The sequence below is a fragment of the Ovis aries genome, chromosome 25 (assembly GCF_016772045.2).
Source record: "Ovis aries strain OAR_USU_Benz2616 breed Rambouillet chromosome 25, ARS-UI_Ramb_v3.0, whole genome shotgun sequence".
Classification (NCBI taxonomy): Eukaryota; Metazoa; Chordata; class Mammalia; order Artiodactyla; family Bovidae; genus Ovis; species Ovis aries.
Window position 1 is genome coordinate 23,397,210 of NC_056078.1, and position 18,562 is coordinate 23,415,771.

Genomic DNA, 18,562 nt, shown 5'->3' on the forward strand with positions numbered 1-18,562 from the left:
ATGTTGGCAAGGATGTAGAGAAATGGAACCTCTGTACACTGTTGGTGGGAATGTAAACTGGTAAAATCACTGTGGGAAACAGTATGGAGTTTTCCCAAAAACTAAAAATAAAACTACCATATGATTCAGCATTTCCACATGTGGGTATATATCTGAAGAAAATGAAAACATCAATTTGAAAGGATTCATATACAGAATAGAACTTAATGACCAAATAACCACAATGGTGTGATCACTCACCTAGAGCCAGACATCCTGGAGTGCGAAGTGAAGTGGGCCTTAGAAAGCATCACTATGAACAAATTGGTGAAGGTGATGGAATTCCAGCTGAGCTATTTCAAAACCTAAAAGATTATTTTGTCAAAGTCTGCACTCAATATGCCAGCAAATCTGGAAAACTCAGCAGTGGACACGGGACTGGAAAAGGTCAGTTTTCATTCCAAACAATTGCACTCATCTCACACACTAGCAAAATAACGCTCAAAATTTTTCCAAGCTAGGCTTGAACAGTACGTGAACCGAGAACTTCCAGATGTTCAAGTTGCTTTTAGAAAAGGCAGAGGAACCAGAGATCAAATTGCCAGCATCTGCTGGATCATCGAAAAAGCAAGAGAGTTCTAGAAAAATATCTACTTCTGCTTTATTGACTTCACCAAAGCCTTTGACTGTGTGGATCACAACAAACTGTGGAAAATTCTTCAAGAGATGGGAATATCAGACCACCTTACCTGCCTCCTGAGAAATCTGTAAGCAGGTCAAGAAGCAAAAGTTAGAACAGGACATGGAACAACGGACTGGTTCCAAATTGGGAAAGGAGTATGTCAAGGCTGTATATTGTCACCTTGTTTATTTAACTTATATGCAATGGCAACCCACTCCAGTACTCTTGCCTGGAAAATCCCATGGACGGAGGAGCCTGGTAGGCTGCAGTCCATGGGGTTGCTAAGAGTCAGGCACGACTGAGCAACTTCACTTTCACTTTTCACTTTGATGCACTGGAGAAGGAAATGGCAACCCACTCCAGTATTCTTGCCTGGAGAATCCCAGGGACAGAGGAGCCTAGTGGGCTGCCATCTATGGGGTCACACAGAGTCAGACATGACTGAAGTGACTTAGAAGAATGCAGAATACATCATGCAAAATGCCAGGCTGGATGAAGCACAAGCAAGCCGAAATCAAGTTTGCCGGGAAAAATATCAATAACCTCAGATAAGCAGATGACACCATCCTTACAGCAGAAAGCAAAGAGGAACTAAAGAGACTCTTGATGAAAGTGAAAGGGGAGAGTGAAAAGGCTGGCTTAAAACTCAACATTAAAAAAAAAAAAAAAAAAAGATCATGGCAACCAGTCCCATCACTTCATGGCAAATATATGGGGAAATAATGGAAACAGTGACAGACTTTATTTTCTTGGGCTCCAAAATCACCACAGATGATGACTGCAGCCATGAAATTAAAAGATGCTTGCTCCTTGGAAGAAAAGCTATGACCAACCTAGACAGTATATTAAAAAGCAGAGACATTACTTTACCAACTAAGATCTGTCTAGTGAAAGCTTTGATTTTTCCAGAAGTCATGTATAGATATGAGAGTTGGATCATAAAGAAAGCTGAGCACCAAAGAATTGATGCTTTTGAATTGTGGTGTTGGAGAAGACTCTTGAGAGTACTTTAGACTGCAAAGAGATCAAACCAGTCAATCCTAAAGGAAATCAGTCCTGAATATTCATCAGAAGGACTGATGCTGAAGCTGAAGCTGCAAACCTTTGGCCACCTGATGCAAAGAACTGACTCACTGGAAAAGACCCTAATTCTGGGAAGGATTGAGGGCAGGAGGAGAAGGGGACAACAGAGGATGAGATGGTTGGATGACATCACTGACTAGATGGACATGAGTTTGAGCAAGCTCCTGGAATTGGTAAAGGACAGGTAAGCCTGGTGTGCGGCAGTCCATGGGTTCTCAAAGAGTCAGATATGACTAAGCAACTGTACTGAACGTACTTCAAAGTTCATAGCAGAATTATTTACAATTGCCAAGATACAGAAGCAACCTAGGTGTCCATCAACAGATGAACATATAAAGATGTGCTATAGATATTCAAAAGAATACTATTTAGCCATAAAAAATGACATTTTGCTAATTGCAACACATGGATGGACTTAGAGAGTACTCTGCATAGTAAAATAAGTCATACAGAGAAAGACAAATACTGTATGTTATCATGTATATGTGGAATCTAAAAAATAAACCAAACTAGTGACTAAAATGAAAAAGAAACAGAGTCACAGATATGGAGAACAAACTAGTGGTTACCAGTGCTAATAGGGGAGGGCTCCTGCCCTGTAAACAGGCTACAAGGATACATTTTACAGCACAGGAAATAGAGCCAATATTTCATAATAACTACAAATGGAGCATAATCATAAAAAATTTTGAGTCACTATGTTGTACACCTGAAATTAATATAATATTATAAATCAACTATACCACAATATAAAGAAAAAAGATGCAAATGTAAAATCAAAAAATTTAAATTAACTTTATTTTAAATGGGAGCCATCAGTATGATCTCATTATATATGTTTCCTTTTCTAAAAAATATCTAATTCTGTTGTACGTATTCACACCCATCCAGAAAAAAAAGGGGGGCAGCAATGGCAATCTGGTGCATAGTTTGTGTTCCCTAAATACTATTTTCCACTAAAAGGACCTAGGTTCCTTGGTGAAAAGGCTGATCAAAGATCTGGTGCAGGAAATGTACAAAAAGAGCCTGGAACATCTCGAGCTAGGAATCAAGGTTCACTTGGGTTTTGACCAAAGCTTCTTGTTGTTTCATCACTAAATTGTGTCCGACTATTTTACAACTCCATGGACCATAGCCCATCAGGCTCCTCTGTCCATGGGATTTTCCGGGCAAGAATACTGGAGTGGGTTGTCATTTCCTTCTCCCAGGGATCTTCCTGACCCAGGGATCAAACCCACATCTTCTGTTTTGGGAGGTGGATTTTTTTATCACTGACCAACCAGGAAAGCCAATCAAAAGGCTAAGTAAACAATTTAAAGGGGTTCTCAGTGGCCAAAAATCAGAAAATTTGAGCATCAAAAGAATAAAAATCATAATACACTGAAACATATCCAACATATAAAAATTCAAAAACAAAAACTCATTGGTCCCCTTTCAAAGTTGCTAGAACACCATCTTATTTTTCTGAAAATGGGTAAATAATGGGAAATAATCAAGTATTTTCCTGATTTCCTGGTATGAACTATATTTCTGACTAATGAAATAGCAAGGGAAGCATACTTCTTTATAAATGATCCCAACTAATAAAACTAATAGGGGACTTCCCTGGCAATCCAGTGGTTAGGAGTCCACCTTCCAATGCAGGGGACATGGGTTTGATCCCTGGTCATGGAACTAAGATCCAACATACCACTGAGCAACTAAGCCCACACACCACAACTACTGAACACGTGCACTCTAAAGTCCGTGCTTTGCAACAAGCGAGGTCAATTCACAGCAACTAGAGGAAAAAGCCCATGTGCCACAACGAAGACCTGACACAGCCGACATTTTAAAAAATAAAATAATTGAAAATAGAAACAAAAATGTAAGCATTTAAAAAAGAATTATAGAATGATAAAGTTGCCATTTACAAACCCTTAAAAAATAATAGACTATACAGGAATTACCAGTACGAAGGCTAAAATCATTAGGTGACTGATTAACAGGGAACTATGAGAATCAGGCTTATAGTGCCTGAATGCACTGATCAATCTTAACATTACCAAAAGTGAGACAACCCAGGCTTATGTAGTAGACACATTAAATGGATACTTTACTTTCAACAAAGATGTCACGGTAACTCAATAGGAAAAAAAAGATAGTCTTTTCAACAAATGGTTCTGAAATCACTGAACACCTATGTATAAAACAGGTAATTTTTTGGATTGATTCAAATAGAAATGTTCTATTTGATTATGGTGGTGCTTATATGATTGTGTATAATTGTCAGAATTCATCAAACTGTAAACTTAAAAAGAGTGAATTTAATGTATGTAAATTTGTCCTTAACAAATCCAACTTTAAAAAAAATCTTTTCTGTTCATCTCTTACCTCACTGACACTGAAAATATTTCCAGACTACTTCAGTTACTATATAATTACAGATTTCTATTGATATCCATTGACTCTAAAAGAAGTTAGCAGATTTCTCACTAGGATCTCTGAATTAATGTTTTCAAAAGCTAATTTGTTTTCCTTAAGCATCCTTGACCACTCTGGTAATTACTCAGTTTATTTGATGCCAAAACCTGCAACCCACTCCCGTATTCTTGTCTGGAAAATCCCATGGACAGAGGAGCCTGGCAGGCTACAGTCCATGGGGTCACAGAGTTGGACAGGACTGAAGCAACTTAGCACAAATCTGCTTTGGGCTTCCCATGTGGAGCTAGTGGTAAAGAATTCATCTGCCAATCAGGAACTGCAGGAGACATAGGTTCAATCCCTGGATCAGGAAGATCCCCTGGAAAAAGAAATGGCAACCCACTCCAGTATTCTTGCCTGGAGAATCTCCATGGAGAGAGGAGACTGGAGGGCTACAGTCCATGGGGTTGCAAAGAATCAAACACGACTTAACAACTAACCAACAACAAAACCCTACTTAGTATCTTAAGAATATTTGCTTCCCAGGTTTCAAACCTATGTGTCCAGGTTATCCACAATGTCATGTCATGCAGCTGATGTGGTATAGAACTCTAAGTCAACCTGCATATGTGTTTACAAAAGTACAAAAGAAAAAAAGCTTTGAGTATTTTGTTTCTGTAGTACTTTTTGTAAAAGATAACCACTTCTTATTTATTTTATTTTTAACAATGGAATAAAAAAGGAAGTCAAATGATTGTCCCTGACTCACCATGTTAATCGAACATCTGAAGATATCACTGAAAGATACTTAGCAAAATGTTAACTGCTACACTTTCATCCTTTTTCAATACTATTGGGTAAAGGCAGTGAACTTCTAAGCTTATTCACTTTTACAGGCTGAGTTCAGCATGGTGTGCAGCTCAGAGCCCAGAGTCTTCAACACAGTAGTTGGTTTTTGAGTATTTGAAGATCAAAGTACATTAAAAAGTCCTACCTCTGAATTCCTTCCTCCTACCCAACAACTTTTTCCCAAGTTAAATGGATCTAGTTAATTCTGACCTAACAGAAGCTGAAACTCAAATTAAATTTATAACCAAATTGAGTGAAGGAAGGAAAGTAATTAATCTCATTTATAAAAACCTATTCAGAAAAAATTTTAAATACCAGGACTAGATTCATACAAAATTGCCAAATATATTTTATTTTAACATTAGCTTGATTATATCTGTTCTAATATGCAGATATGACCTTATTTAAACAACTTCTTGTTGTTTCCAAACAACTAAGCCTCTTTAATCTTTCTTCTGAATTAAGTAACAGACCAAATTCCTTTCTGCTCCTAGAAAACTTATAGCATACTTATGCCTACATAAATCAGTGTGTGGGCTAAAAGGGCAGCAGTTCTCTACTTTTTTTTCCACCAAAACACAAGTGATATTTAAAGCATATTTAATATTCACCATCCAGCATACTTTCCCCACTCTGCACTGTCACCTTTGGTAAGGAAGACAGCTAGTTTGCATGAAAGTCCCCCGTAAGACTTCTATATATAAGCCTGTATTTTCTCTCCCATCAATCCACCATACACCAGTATCATAAAACCATCATCAAGAACTGTGGCAGCTCAGCCTTATTCCTGGCTCTGTTTTATACCTCATGCTTATTTTTCTTTCTACTTTCACCCCACTTTTAATTTCTCCTTTCTTGAATTTCACATAGCCTTGTAAGTCACCTTGAATCCTTTCCAGAACAAGGTAAGGAATAAATAATCATTCTATGTATCAGTAAAAGCAATCTCTTCTTGTTTACCCTAGATAAAGCCTTAAAACCTGAAGTCCTTGCAGCCTCTTAACTATTCTCTACCATGTTAAACACACGGCATCAAAATCCACAAGTTCCTATATTTTTACTTTTATTCTCTTTTTAAAATATTAAGGCAACATACAGAAAATACTAGAAAAGTATCCTTGTACAACTTAGGTTTAGAGCTTCATATAGAAATTAAATTGTCTGCACAAAGAGCCTGCTTGCTGCATAACTTTTATGTCTAAAGAATGTAAAGCTTCCAGTGTCTTGTATACAGTTACTCCAACAGTAATAGCTCAGCTAATAGGAATTTTTTAATGCTTTGATATAAGACTACTATAGCTTGGGCATTGGCACATGAGAATTTGTTTTAGCACTATTTTTAAAGCCATTAATAAATACTTCAAATAACAGAACTGAGCCTCTGCTCAACTGAGTCTGCCTCAATTGATGTGAAAGAAAAAGTATGTGAGAGAATCACATTTCTATTTAAAACGGAAATGACTGCTAATCTACTTGGAAAAGTAGATATTTATAAAGCTGGAGTTTTCATAAAGTAGTTTAGAGTTTAGTGCTATTAAAAGGAAATTAGTTATAAAAGTAATAAATACATAATACAGTAGTTTCTATTCATCCCATTTTATAGAAATAATATCTTTTAATTTCCCCCAAAGTTATCTAACCAAGTAACATATAACTTATAATTAGGATTTGCCTTAGAGCAAAATTTGATTTTAAAAAGTTTGACACTTCACTCACCTACTGCAGGACAGAGTATTGCCCATACACAGATACTAAACCAACTGTCTAAGCAATTTCTTGTGTTTAGAAATTCAGTGCCACTATCATGGCTCACAATTTGGCTTATGATGCATTTGTAAGCAAACAGCCTGACAAGTACCCTAGTGTATTTCAGGATGACTGACAGGACACAGTGGCTCAAACCAGAAAGGGGGATGGGTGCTCTTAAAGCAACATACCAGAGAAAGGCAATATTAAACAGCAGAATCAGATTGAAATTATATTTTTCAAGTTTGCAATGAAATAATGACATATTGTGTAATAAAAGCTTTTAAATATAACTTTTCATGTCATCATGTGCCCCAAACACTGTAAATTCCAAAGTGACTTTTAGAATTTAAAATATATTTTAAATGGACGACCAAAAGGACCTACATAATAGCCAGGGAATTTTGTTCAGTATTATGTAACAACCTAAACGGGAAAAGAATTTGAAAAAGAATAGATATATGAACATGTATAACTGAATCACTTTGCTGTACCCCTGAAACTACCACAATGTTGTTAATCAATTTTATTCCAATATAAAATTGAGTTGATAAAATAAAATATAGAAAAAATTTTAAAACAAACATGCTATATGGTACTTCCATGTACTTACCAAACTTCCTAATTACTTAAGAATATTTCAATTATTTTTAACAGAAATTAGTTCAGGGTACCCAGAGGAAAGCAGTTCTCAGGGTAGGGTTTTTGTGGGGTTTTTTTGTTTTTTTTTTTTTGGCCAAACCGTGAGGAATCTTACTTCCCGGACCAGAGATGGAACCCATGCACCCTGCAGAAGTCCTGAGAAAAGCAGTTCTTATCTCACCTCAAGATATTTGCCAGTCACTCTTACAACAGTAAGTAATAAAAGTAATTTAAATAGCTTGGATTATTCAAAATTGTTATTGAAGATGGAGATAAGGAGATCTATGTATTTTGCCTCTGCTGTCTTACTTTCCTGTGGCCTACTTCCATAGTTAAAAAATAAATCATCAGGTTAGGAAATTTCAATTATGGGTATTTCCATATTAGTTTCACTTGGAAAAATATTTATTTAAGTGATACACTGACTTCATTATTCACAGTTATAATTTTTCCTATATTATCTTACAATATTCTGCACTGCTCAATCCTTTTACACAACAATCACCCCTATTTTAAAAAAAAAAAAAAAAGCCATTCATTTTTAAACGCAATCCCACATTTAGCCAGCAGAGGGTATCATCTGATCCTGAAAGGCCACAGTATTGAGTCCAGTGACATTTGTTTTAAAACTTGAACTAGGAACTGAAGCACACCATCTCAACTTTGCCTATTAATAATATTGTGTCTAGCAATATTCCATTGTATTTGCCCTAGTAAATACTTCTCATCTGTGACAAATTATTTTGTTACATTATTTCCTCCTCTATCAATTCAATCAGATACATCAGAATTGGGTTCAAGGATGACTTTCTACAACTCTAGATTTTCTGGGACAAAAAAGCAAACAAAAACTCTGCATAAAGTTTCCAAGCTCCATTAGAAAATCCAAAAACAAATTCCAAAATTTAAAAATAAACTTCACTATAAAGCAAAATAATTTTTCTTCAAAATTACATATGATATCTGTAAACCATTTAGTATTTTCTAATTGCCCTGTTTAATATTTGCTAACTGTCCATTTTATAATAGGAGCTATAAAGTAATTTTAGAGGATACGTTTCTTGTTATCACTGCATTATTTCTCATGAGCATGCAATGTTATGACTAACAAAGTCCTCATATAAGCTACAAATTATTTCACAACTTAATACCCACTTCAGTTTGGAAAAACATGGACACTGATTTGCCTGATTCATTCTAAAAATAAAGATTTCACTATAATTAATTAAAATCCAGTTTCCCAAGTGGCTCAGTGGTAAAGAATCCTCCTGCCAATGCAGGAGCCACAGGAGACGTGGTTCAATCCCTGGGTCAAGAAGATCCCCTAGAGAAGGAAATGGCAACCCACTCCCTATCTTGCCAGGATAATCCTATGGACAGAGGAGCCTGGCGGGATACAGTCCATGGGGTCTCAAAGAGTCAGACACGACTGAGCATGAATGCAGACTCAGCTAAAATCATTAACTACCACAAATTTATCTTAACCAAAGATACAAATTTTCCATGCTTCTCTAAAGCTATTATCACAAACATTAAGTCTACTATTAACGATGGCAAAAATAAGAGATCTAGAGGCTCAGAATGATCACTCTTCTTAGGCTCACAGGCTTGCCACTAGTGACATATCCTTTATACTAAAGAATTAAATTTTCCAAAGAGAAGGGAAATAATCACTCAGTAGCGATACAAAATAAGAAACTGCAATTTCTTGAAAAGAGAATTTTATTCCTTATAATGAAAGCAACTTTAGGGTTCTTCATTCTATAAAATCACTTTTAACATCTGAATATGGCTGTTTCTTTCCTCATATAGTTATCATGGTGGCCATGTAAAAATTATATTTCATATTTGGAAATAATAACATCCTGTTATTGATTTTTCATAAAATTTTGTAACTTTAATTTTCTAAACTGATATATTCTCTATAATACAAAATCAATACTTAATAATTCTTTCTCAAATTAACTTAGAAGAAAGCATCCAGAAGGAAACTGAAAAGTCTGTTTTGCCAGTAATTTGCTTATCTTTTTCACCTATCACTCACACATTTTAGAATATACAGATAACTAATTTTTTCTTTCTGTTCTCAGTTTCCAACCCTGAGTTTCGTTCCGTGATGCAGGCACTCCTGAACTATGTCTCATTTAATGATTTCTGTTTTTTCCAGGTGCCTTAAGCACCTACATGTAAAGTCCTTGTTAGATTCTACTTGTGGCTAAAAAAAAAAAAACCTTTTTAAATAATAATGCTTTGGTAGGGAGGGGGACTGAATGACTAGTCAATGCTGCTGCTGCTGCTAAGTCGCTTCAGTCATGTCCGACCCTGTACGACCCCATAGACGGCAGCCCACCAGGCTCCCCTGTCCCTGGGATTCTCCAGGCAAGAACATTGGAGTGGGTTGCCATTTCCTTCTCCAATGCATGAAAGTGAAAAGTGAAAGTGAAGCCGCTCAGTCCGACCCTCAGCAATTGCATGGACTGCAGCCTACCAGGCTCCTCCGTCCATGGATGTTGCCAGGCAAGAGTACTGGAGAGGGGTGCATTGCCATAGATACTATTTATTTAAAATAATCCTTTTTACCTTTAACAAAAATGCCTCCATATAGTTTATGCTCTATTTTAATTTTTTATACACTCTTTATATAGTCTATCCTGAAAAATATGAATTACCTCCCTATTGCAGTAACATAACATATAACTCATAGCATATGGCTCATAACATAATATTCATACCAATGAGCAAATCTAGAGCAAGCTCTGCTCTGACTACAGTACGCATGATAAGTTTGGGGTATGAGTAGCATGTGCAAATGGGTATTCCTGTCGGCAGCTGGAAATTCAGAATCCTGTAACTCAGGAAAAAATCAAGATATGATACCTATGCATTTGTGTTATGCCTTAAACTATAAGACAAGAAGAGCTCTCTCATGGCTGAGTAGAGAGAGATAAGGCATCAATAATCCACTAAGGGTAGGAAAAGAAGGGAAGTAATGAAAACCATAGGCAGAAAGGCAAGATAAACTTCAGATTCAAGCTCTGCTTTACTCTGCTTGGTCTTGTTCACACTGACTACCTGGTTTCTTCATGTGAGATGAGACCTATAAAGTTGGTATAAAAGGTAATTACTTATAAAATTACTCATAGAATCCAATGAAGTACTAATTACAGTATTAAATAATTCATTAGTCAATTATTATTTTGTGGAAGATAAATTTCTCATTGTGGAATTCTACTTTTCCAAATCCAAATACCATTGAATCTTAGAAAACTACTGTGAGAGATAAGAAGTAGATTGCCCATCTGATTTAAAAGTTGGTGAAGTCATTAAATTCACACATTTTTATTTACAAATTAAATCCATTTCACCATTTCTACCCCATCCATGTTAATAATTTATAATTAAGTAATAAGGAATCATGGTCCTAAAATGGAAGTGCTTAAGAGCTGCTTCCAAAGTTGTAACAAATGCTTAAAAGCAAAACATACTAACACATATTAATTAATTATGTATGTTATCTAGAGGATTGAGTGTGAGATGTTTTAAGGATAGAATACACAACTAAATGCAAAAGAATGACAGTAAGCTTAAAAAGAATAAAATAAATAAACTTCTGTGTCTTGTTCCCACATAAGACATGGAATTATGCCAATTTGCTTCATTCCAGAGAAGGGAGCCAAGTCACTGATGGCTATATTAGAGAGAGAAGGAAATCCTTTCTCCCACTCTGTGTTTCCAAAGATAATAACAGAAGACTAGAGCATGATGGATTTCACTACCAAGTAGCCATGTTTATTTTACTCATGCTCTCACTGACCCTCTAAAAGTCAACTCTTACTAATTTTGCATTATGGAACACAAGAAAAAATATGTACAGAATTCATTTTTCAAAACTTACAACATCCCTAAATTATCTAGAAAAGAACTGCTATCATCCCGAAACTTAAACTGTAACACCATTCCTATCAGTCCTTTAACTATAGTGAAAAGAATGGTGCTAATCAGAGTAAAGAAAAGTAATTAAACTCAGTCATTAACATAGTGAGTCACCTTTTTTGGCTCTAAATAACCCTGCCCACACCTGCGCAGGATATGTAAGAGACATGGATCTGATCCCTGGGTCAGGTAGATCCCCTGGAGGAGGGCATGGCAACCCACTCCAGTATTCTTGCCTGGAGAATTTCATGGACAAAGGAGCCTGGTGGGCTACAGTCCATAGCGTCTCAAAGAGTCTGACATGAATGAAGCGACTTAGCACGCACGCACAATTAACCCTTCCCAATAATCTAAATAACCCACACATGTGACAAGACTCATCCCAGCTTTATTCCTCCCAGGTCTTGAATACAAAGAATTAGACTGACCCAATCAATCATGCTCCTCTGTTAAAGTTCAACTCATGAAACTGGTGTGAAAAGCCTGGGGTTGTTTTTGTTGTTGTTATTGTTGCTATCATATTCTATATCCTTCAGTATCAGCTCCATTTCACCCCCTCCTTCTGATAGGCATCCAATCTATAGTAGTTAGTGTTGGCAGTTTTCCAATCAACTTTCTGTGGCTTTTTTTACATATGATATTTATCTTTATAATGATACATATCTTTACAATGATAAATCACCTTATGTGTGTATGGATTTTTAAATTTACACCAACAGTATTGTAATTTCCATCTCTTTCTATTTCTCAATCTCTCTCTCTCTGTTTCTCCTCTTAACATGACATTTTCAAGGCCTACTGATGTCGAGCTGTAATTGCAGCTTAGCTCATTCAACACATAGTCTCATCTCCCCCTTGCCTTTCACTGCTATGGAAACAAACAAGACTAGATTTCCCAGCATTCTTTGCAACTCAGAATGGCATATGACAGAATGAGATGTCAACTCTTGCTTTACCTATTAAAAGGTAAAGCAACATTGCCATGGCCCTTCACCCTCCCTTCTGTTATCTGTAGTATAAAGCCTAGACACCAAGCAATCTTACTGCAAACCTGAGGAGGAAAGATGACAGAGCAGAACTACAGAAAGAGCTTGGGTCATTGATGTTATCAGCTTTGAACTTCTCATCTATACATTTCTTATTTTTGAGAAAAAGAGGCATTCTCAATTAACATAATTGATTTAGTTCTTTTATTTTGCATTTGTAGCATTCTGTTTTGTATTTTATTTTGCATCAGATGCATTTATAATGTATTTTATCTGACCATATGCCTATTCAAGTATGTTTAGGTATTTTCTAACTGTTTACTATGGGAAACAATGTTATAATATAATAAACATTCTCATACAAGTCTCTGTGTACCTCTGCAAGAGTCCCTCTATATGATTTATATATATACATATACATATTTCATATATATGTGTGTGTGTGTGTGTGTGTGTGTGTGTGTATACAACATATGTATGTGTTCTGCTGTGGATTGAATTGTGTCCTCACCTAAATTCATGTTTATATCCCAATCCTCTGTACCTCAGAATATGGCTTTATAGGAAACAGGGTCTTTAGTGATGTGATTAAGTTAAAATGAGGCCATTATGATGGGCCTTAATTCAATAAAAATTTAGTCACTCAGTCATGTCTGAGTCTTTGCAACTCCATGGAGTGTGGTCTGCTAGCTCCTCTGTCCATAGAATTCTCCAGGCTAAAATATTGGAGTGGGTAGCCATTCCCTTCTCCAGGGGATCTTCCCAACCCAGAGGTTGAACCCGGGTCTCCTACATTGCAGGCAGATTCTTTACCATCTGAACAACCAGAGAAGCCCAATTCAATATAAGTGGTATCCTTTTAAGAGATGTCCATCAGCAGATGAATGGATAAGAAAGCTGTGGTATATATACACAATGGAGTATTACTCAGCCATTAAAAAGAATAAATTTGAATCAGTTCTAATGAGATGGATGAAACTGGAGCCGATTATACAGAGTGAAGTAAGCCAGAAAGAAAACCACCAATACAGTATACTGACACATATACATGGAATTTAGAAAGATGGTAATGACGACCCTGTATGCGAGACAGCAAAAGAGACACAGATGTATAGAACAGACTTTTGGACTGTGAGGGAGAGGGAGGGGGTGGGATGATTCGGGAGAATGGCATTGAAATATGTATACTATCATGTAAGAAACGAAGCGCCAGTCTATGTTCGATACAAGATACAGGATGCTTGGGGCTGGTGCACGGGGATGATCCAGAGAGATGATACGAGGTGGGAGGTGGGACGGGGATTCAGGATTGGGAGCTCGTATACACCCATGGTGGATTCATGTCAGTGTATGGCAAAACCAATACAGTATTGTAAAGTAAAATAAAGTAAAAATAAAATTAAAAAAAAATAAAAGTAAAAAAATTAAGTTGCAGACAGTAAAAAAAAAAAAAAAAGAAGAAGAAGAGAGGTGCGGACACAGATATCCACAGAGGAATGACCATATAAGGATATGCAAAAAAAACACGGCCATTTGCAAGCCAAGGAGAGAAGCCTCAGGAAAACACAAACACACATCTACTGACACCTTGATCTTAGACTTCTAGCCTTCAAATTAGGAGAAAATAAATTTCTGTTGTTTAAGCTTCCCATCATGTTGTAATTTGTTATGGCAGCACTAGCAAGTAAAACAATTCAAAAGTAGAATTTCTGGGTCAGAATGTATGCTGAGTACTCAATTTCAGCAAATATTACCAAATTGGTGTCCAAAATAATATTATCAGCAGACCACATGTATTCACATGTGTCCCACACCTCCTTACCAGAACAAGAGACTGCATGACATTTCAACTTCTACCACCATGAGAGGTACAAAGTTGATCTCATTGTCATTTTAATTTTCATTTCTGATTACCAATGTAATTGGTGATCTGTTTTAGGTTGATTAGCTAGTCATTCAACACTCTTTTTGCGAATTGCTTATCTATATGTTTTTACCAATTTTTCTCCTAGGTTGCCGATTTTTCCTTAATAATTTCCAAAACTTCTCTATAAATTCTATATATAATCCTTTGTATATAAATTCTATATATAATTATATTCCTTGAAAATATCCTCTCCCTGCTTAATACAGAAATATAGCAAAATAGCAAAGACCCTTTCTTTGTGATTTTTTTTCTTTTGGCCATGCTACATGCATGAAGGCTCTTAGTTTCCCAACCAGGGATTGAACCCATGTCCCCAGCTGTGGAACAACTGGACCACCAGGGAAGTCTCTAAGCATTCCACCATCTATATATATAAAAGTCCTATTTTTTTCATATTCTTACAGATACTAGGCTATTGCCAGACATTAATTTTTGCCAATCTAGTAGGTATGATAAACTGTCTCATCATTGATTGAATCTGTATTTACCTGATAACCGGTGAAACAAACTAAACATCTTTTCACCTATGTATTGGTCATTTCAATTTTCTTATCTGTGAATTACTTTTTCAGTTATCATAGACCCATTTCCCTATTAAGATCATTCTTTTCCTCATTAATTTTTTAGTTCTTCAGATAATTTCAACTGAATATGTCTATAAGTCAGTTATTTCCACAGTAATTCTACATGAGAAACTATCCTAAAACTCAGTGGCATAAAACAACATTATGCCTTGTGCATTTTCAGGTTGGCTGGGAGTTGGCCAGGATGGGCCTCGCTGGCTTACTCCAAGCTGTACTCCAGATCTACTTCACGTGTTTCTCATCCTCCTTGGACAAGGAGGCTACCAGAACCCTGTTTTTCCCATGGCAACAACAAAAATATTAGAACAGTTGGAAACACAATGCATCTTAAAATATAAGCTTCAAACAAGCACTTTGCCTCTTCTGCCTACATTTCAATGGGCAAAGCAAATCACACAAGTCTAATACTAACCACGTTTTCAAGTACAGGGAAATATACTCTGTCTCTAGCAGGAAGAACCACAGTGTCACATGGCAAAGGATGTAGATACATGGGAAGGAAAAGGGGAACAACAATGCCATCCATTTTATAGGCCAATTTGTAAATATTAATATATCCGCTCAGTTGGTACCTTTCATTTATCTTCTTTTATGCGATTTTTTCACAAAGAAAGTTTTTATATTAATGTAATTAAATATTTTACTTTATTGCTTATGTTTTAGGGGTCCTACTTAAGAAATTATTTCCTACCCTAAGATCATAATAAATATGCTCCTATATTTCCCGCTGCTGCTGCTGCTGCTGCTAAGTCGCTTCAGTCATGGCCAACTCTGTGCGAGCCCATAGACAGCAGCCCACCAGGCTCCCCCCATCCTTGGGATTCTCTAGGCAAGAATACTGGAGTGGGTTGCCATTTCCTTCTCCAATGCATGAAAGTGAAAAGTCAAAGTGAAGTTGCTCAGTCATGTCCAACTCTTAGCGACCCCATGGACTGCAGCCTACCAGGCTCCTCCATCCATGGAATTTTCCAGGCAAGAGTACTGGAGTGGGGTGCCATTGCCTTCCCCAATATTTCCCACTAGAAGAATGCAATTAAGAGGATCAACAATCAATATATTATTTTAGCTTAGTGTGTGTATAAACACAAGATTATATGATATAAACTAAGGCACCAAAGTAAAACAAGTAATTAAAGTTAAAAATAATTACCAAGGATGATTAACTATTATAGGTAAAATTTTTAGCTTGGTCTTTTAAAAATATTAATGGATACAGGCTGACAAAGATGAAAAATATGCAAGAATGATAAGGAATCACAAAACTTTATATTTTTTTATTAACATGTTTATTGATCCAAGCTATATCTTTAAAACTGCTAAGCACAAGACTTCTCAGGTCATGACATCGTAGAAAAAAAAAAAAAGAAACTTTTATAGAACTTGGCTATTTATAAAACAATATATGTTATGATGCCAAATATATAAAATACATGTATATATGTGCTAACAGTAGCAACTACTTCAGTAGTTTGGGGCAAAAAGAGGTCCTATCTATTAATTTTCCAATTCAAAATACTTCCCAACTGCCACCCTGGCAGGGAGTCCAGTATCTCTCTTGTTCCTTAAACTGATCAGGACTTCTGGGAGCCTTTCAATCCACATATCTCAGAAAAAGAAAACCAGAAAATTTTATTAGATACAAGAGGGCCCTGTTGAGGGCTGCTGGTGTTCTGCTCCTGGCACACAGTTTACTGATGAAAACAGATCCCCTGCAGTTCCATGTGACCTTTCCGCCTGCTGTGCTCCTGCCTCTGCTGCTGCAAATACAGTGGTCACAGTGATTCTTAAAGACAGCAGCCTGCTCCCTTAGAGATATAGCATGGCAGCCATGCCTAGAACTTTTCGGTTCACCAAGCACCAAGTGGCTGGATCAGGAGGGCCTTCTGCTTCCAGTCACAAAAGTACCCAAACAGCATCTCGCATTGGGCAATGCAAATCACAACAGGAGTCCCAGTCTAAGATCTTTGATGTTCTTTCTTACTCAGTCCTTTTTTAATCATGACCAGTTGAATGCACAAAATACTTTCTAACAGTAACTACAGGGAAGGAGTCCAGGTCTTGGCTCTGTTCCTCTCTAAAGGCTCCCAGACTCTTTACAAACTTCCTCCAGTCCTCTCAGTGCTGACCGGCCCTGCAGGTGAAGGAAGACTGGGAAGGGCAACCTTCACAAAACCAGAAAAGACCCCATTACACCAGTACCTGAGGCACAAAAGACCTCATCAACTGTTTCAAACATTGGGGGAAATTTTCTCTGACCTTATAGTTGCCAGATAAAATATAGAATGCCCAGCTAAGTTTGAATTTCAGATTAACAATGAATAATTTTCTGGCATATGTCCTATGCTGTGTTTGAAATGTACTGAAAAGATTATTGGCTGTTTTCCTAAAAGTCAAACCTGTGTGTCTTAAATTTTTAGTTGCTGAATCTGGCCACTCTACCTTATCTACTTCATGGATGGAACAAATGAGGAGGGAGGGAACCCAGAACTCCGCTGTGCCTAAATTTAAAGCAGCCACAGGGCCAGACCCTCAAATCCATGTATCTTGACTTCCTATCAGAGACTTGAGGCTGAGAGAGCCAAAGAAAAAGCCAGCTTTCACTCTGTTACTGCTCAGGAGCTGCTTTTTAGATAGCCAGAGATGTTTCCTGGCCACCTTCCAGTAGTATATTTCTAACTACACTCAGCTGGAAGATTTTTAGTTCCTAAAAATGCAACACAGGATAAATGAGGACAAGGGAAGAATGACACACTGTGCCCTGGGATATTGCAGCCCCAACAGTAGGAGTAGACATACAAAAAAAAAAAAAACACTGGCAGAGGCCATGCTAGAGACTAGGTTTTATGCATCTCTGTTAGAAAAGGGAATCTGAATTGCTCCAAATCATCCAAGATAAAATTCACCTCCAATAGAGGACCTAGGAATAGGAGAATAGTTGCCCCAGGTAAATATGTAGCTCCTGTGGCCCAGGAATTTAAATACTTGCCCTGCATTTTAAGATTTGAGAGAGAAATAATGTAGCTCCAAAATTGATAGTGACAGAGCTCAAAAGGGATATAGATATGTATAAACACCAGGACTGAATAAATCTCCTGTCTTTAAAAAAATAAGTAAACAGGAAAAAAAATCCAAAATTAAAACAATAAAAGAGGGAGACAGGGAAATTATCCTCAAGACAAAAGAGAATTTATAATACATCAACTCTTGTTCTCTCAGTGAAATACTGAAAGTGAAAAATTCTAGGTAAGAAGTGATGGAAATTCTAAGTAAAATGAAAGAAAGTTGACTGAAGTGAAATGTCAGGATAAAAAAGAGACCTGGTCAAAAACTAAAGTAAAAGAATTCAGTAAACCCAAAGAGACAATAAAGTAATTAAAATTTGCACTGAGGAATCACTGCTCTCCTTTATCACCTGCCTTTCTATCAGCAACTTTTTCATTCAGAGAGCAAAAGAAACTAAGAATGGAAGGGCTACCCTGGGCTTAATCCTTACCAACAAAGAGGAATGCGTTAGTGAAGTGAAAGTGACAGGAACCTTGGGGAAAATTGAATATATCACCTTACAGTTCATTACGGCCAAGGAAGAAAATAAAAAGCAAAGTAAGACAAGTACCTAGATTGCTTAGCAATTTAGAGAAAATACAAGGATTTCCCAGAACCAGAGATTCTAAAATGAAAGACAGGTCAAAAAATAAAACTCACCACTGCAATCACAAATGAGGGAAAAAATGGGAGAGACTGTATGTAA

At 36.7% G+C, this 18,562-nt stretch overlaps 1 protein-coding gene across 9 annotated transcripts in view; it reads right to left on the reverse strand.

Moving 5' to 3' along the window:
• The window catches only part of CTNNA3 (catenin alpha 3), a 1,860,557-nt gene that overhangs the window by 1,826,255 nt on the left and 15,740 nt on the right, over nucleotides 1-18,562 (reverse strand). For 3 of the 9 annotated variants that reach the window (XR_009598596.1, XM_042241050.2, XM_060406828.1), the window contains exon 1: nucleotides 6,713-6,824. The exons of the other annotated variants lie outside the window; for them this stretch is intronic. The gene's annotated coding sequence lies outside the window, so the exon portion shown is untranslated. Of the gene's footprint in view, nucleotides 1-6,712; nucleotides 6,825-18,562 lie in introns of those variants that run through there. 9 annotated transcript variants of the gene reach the window in all.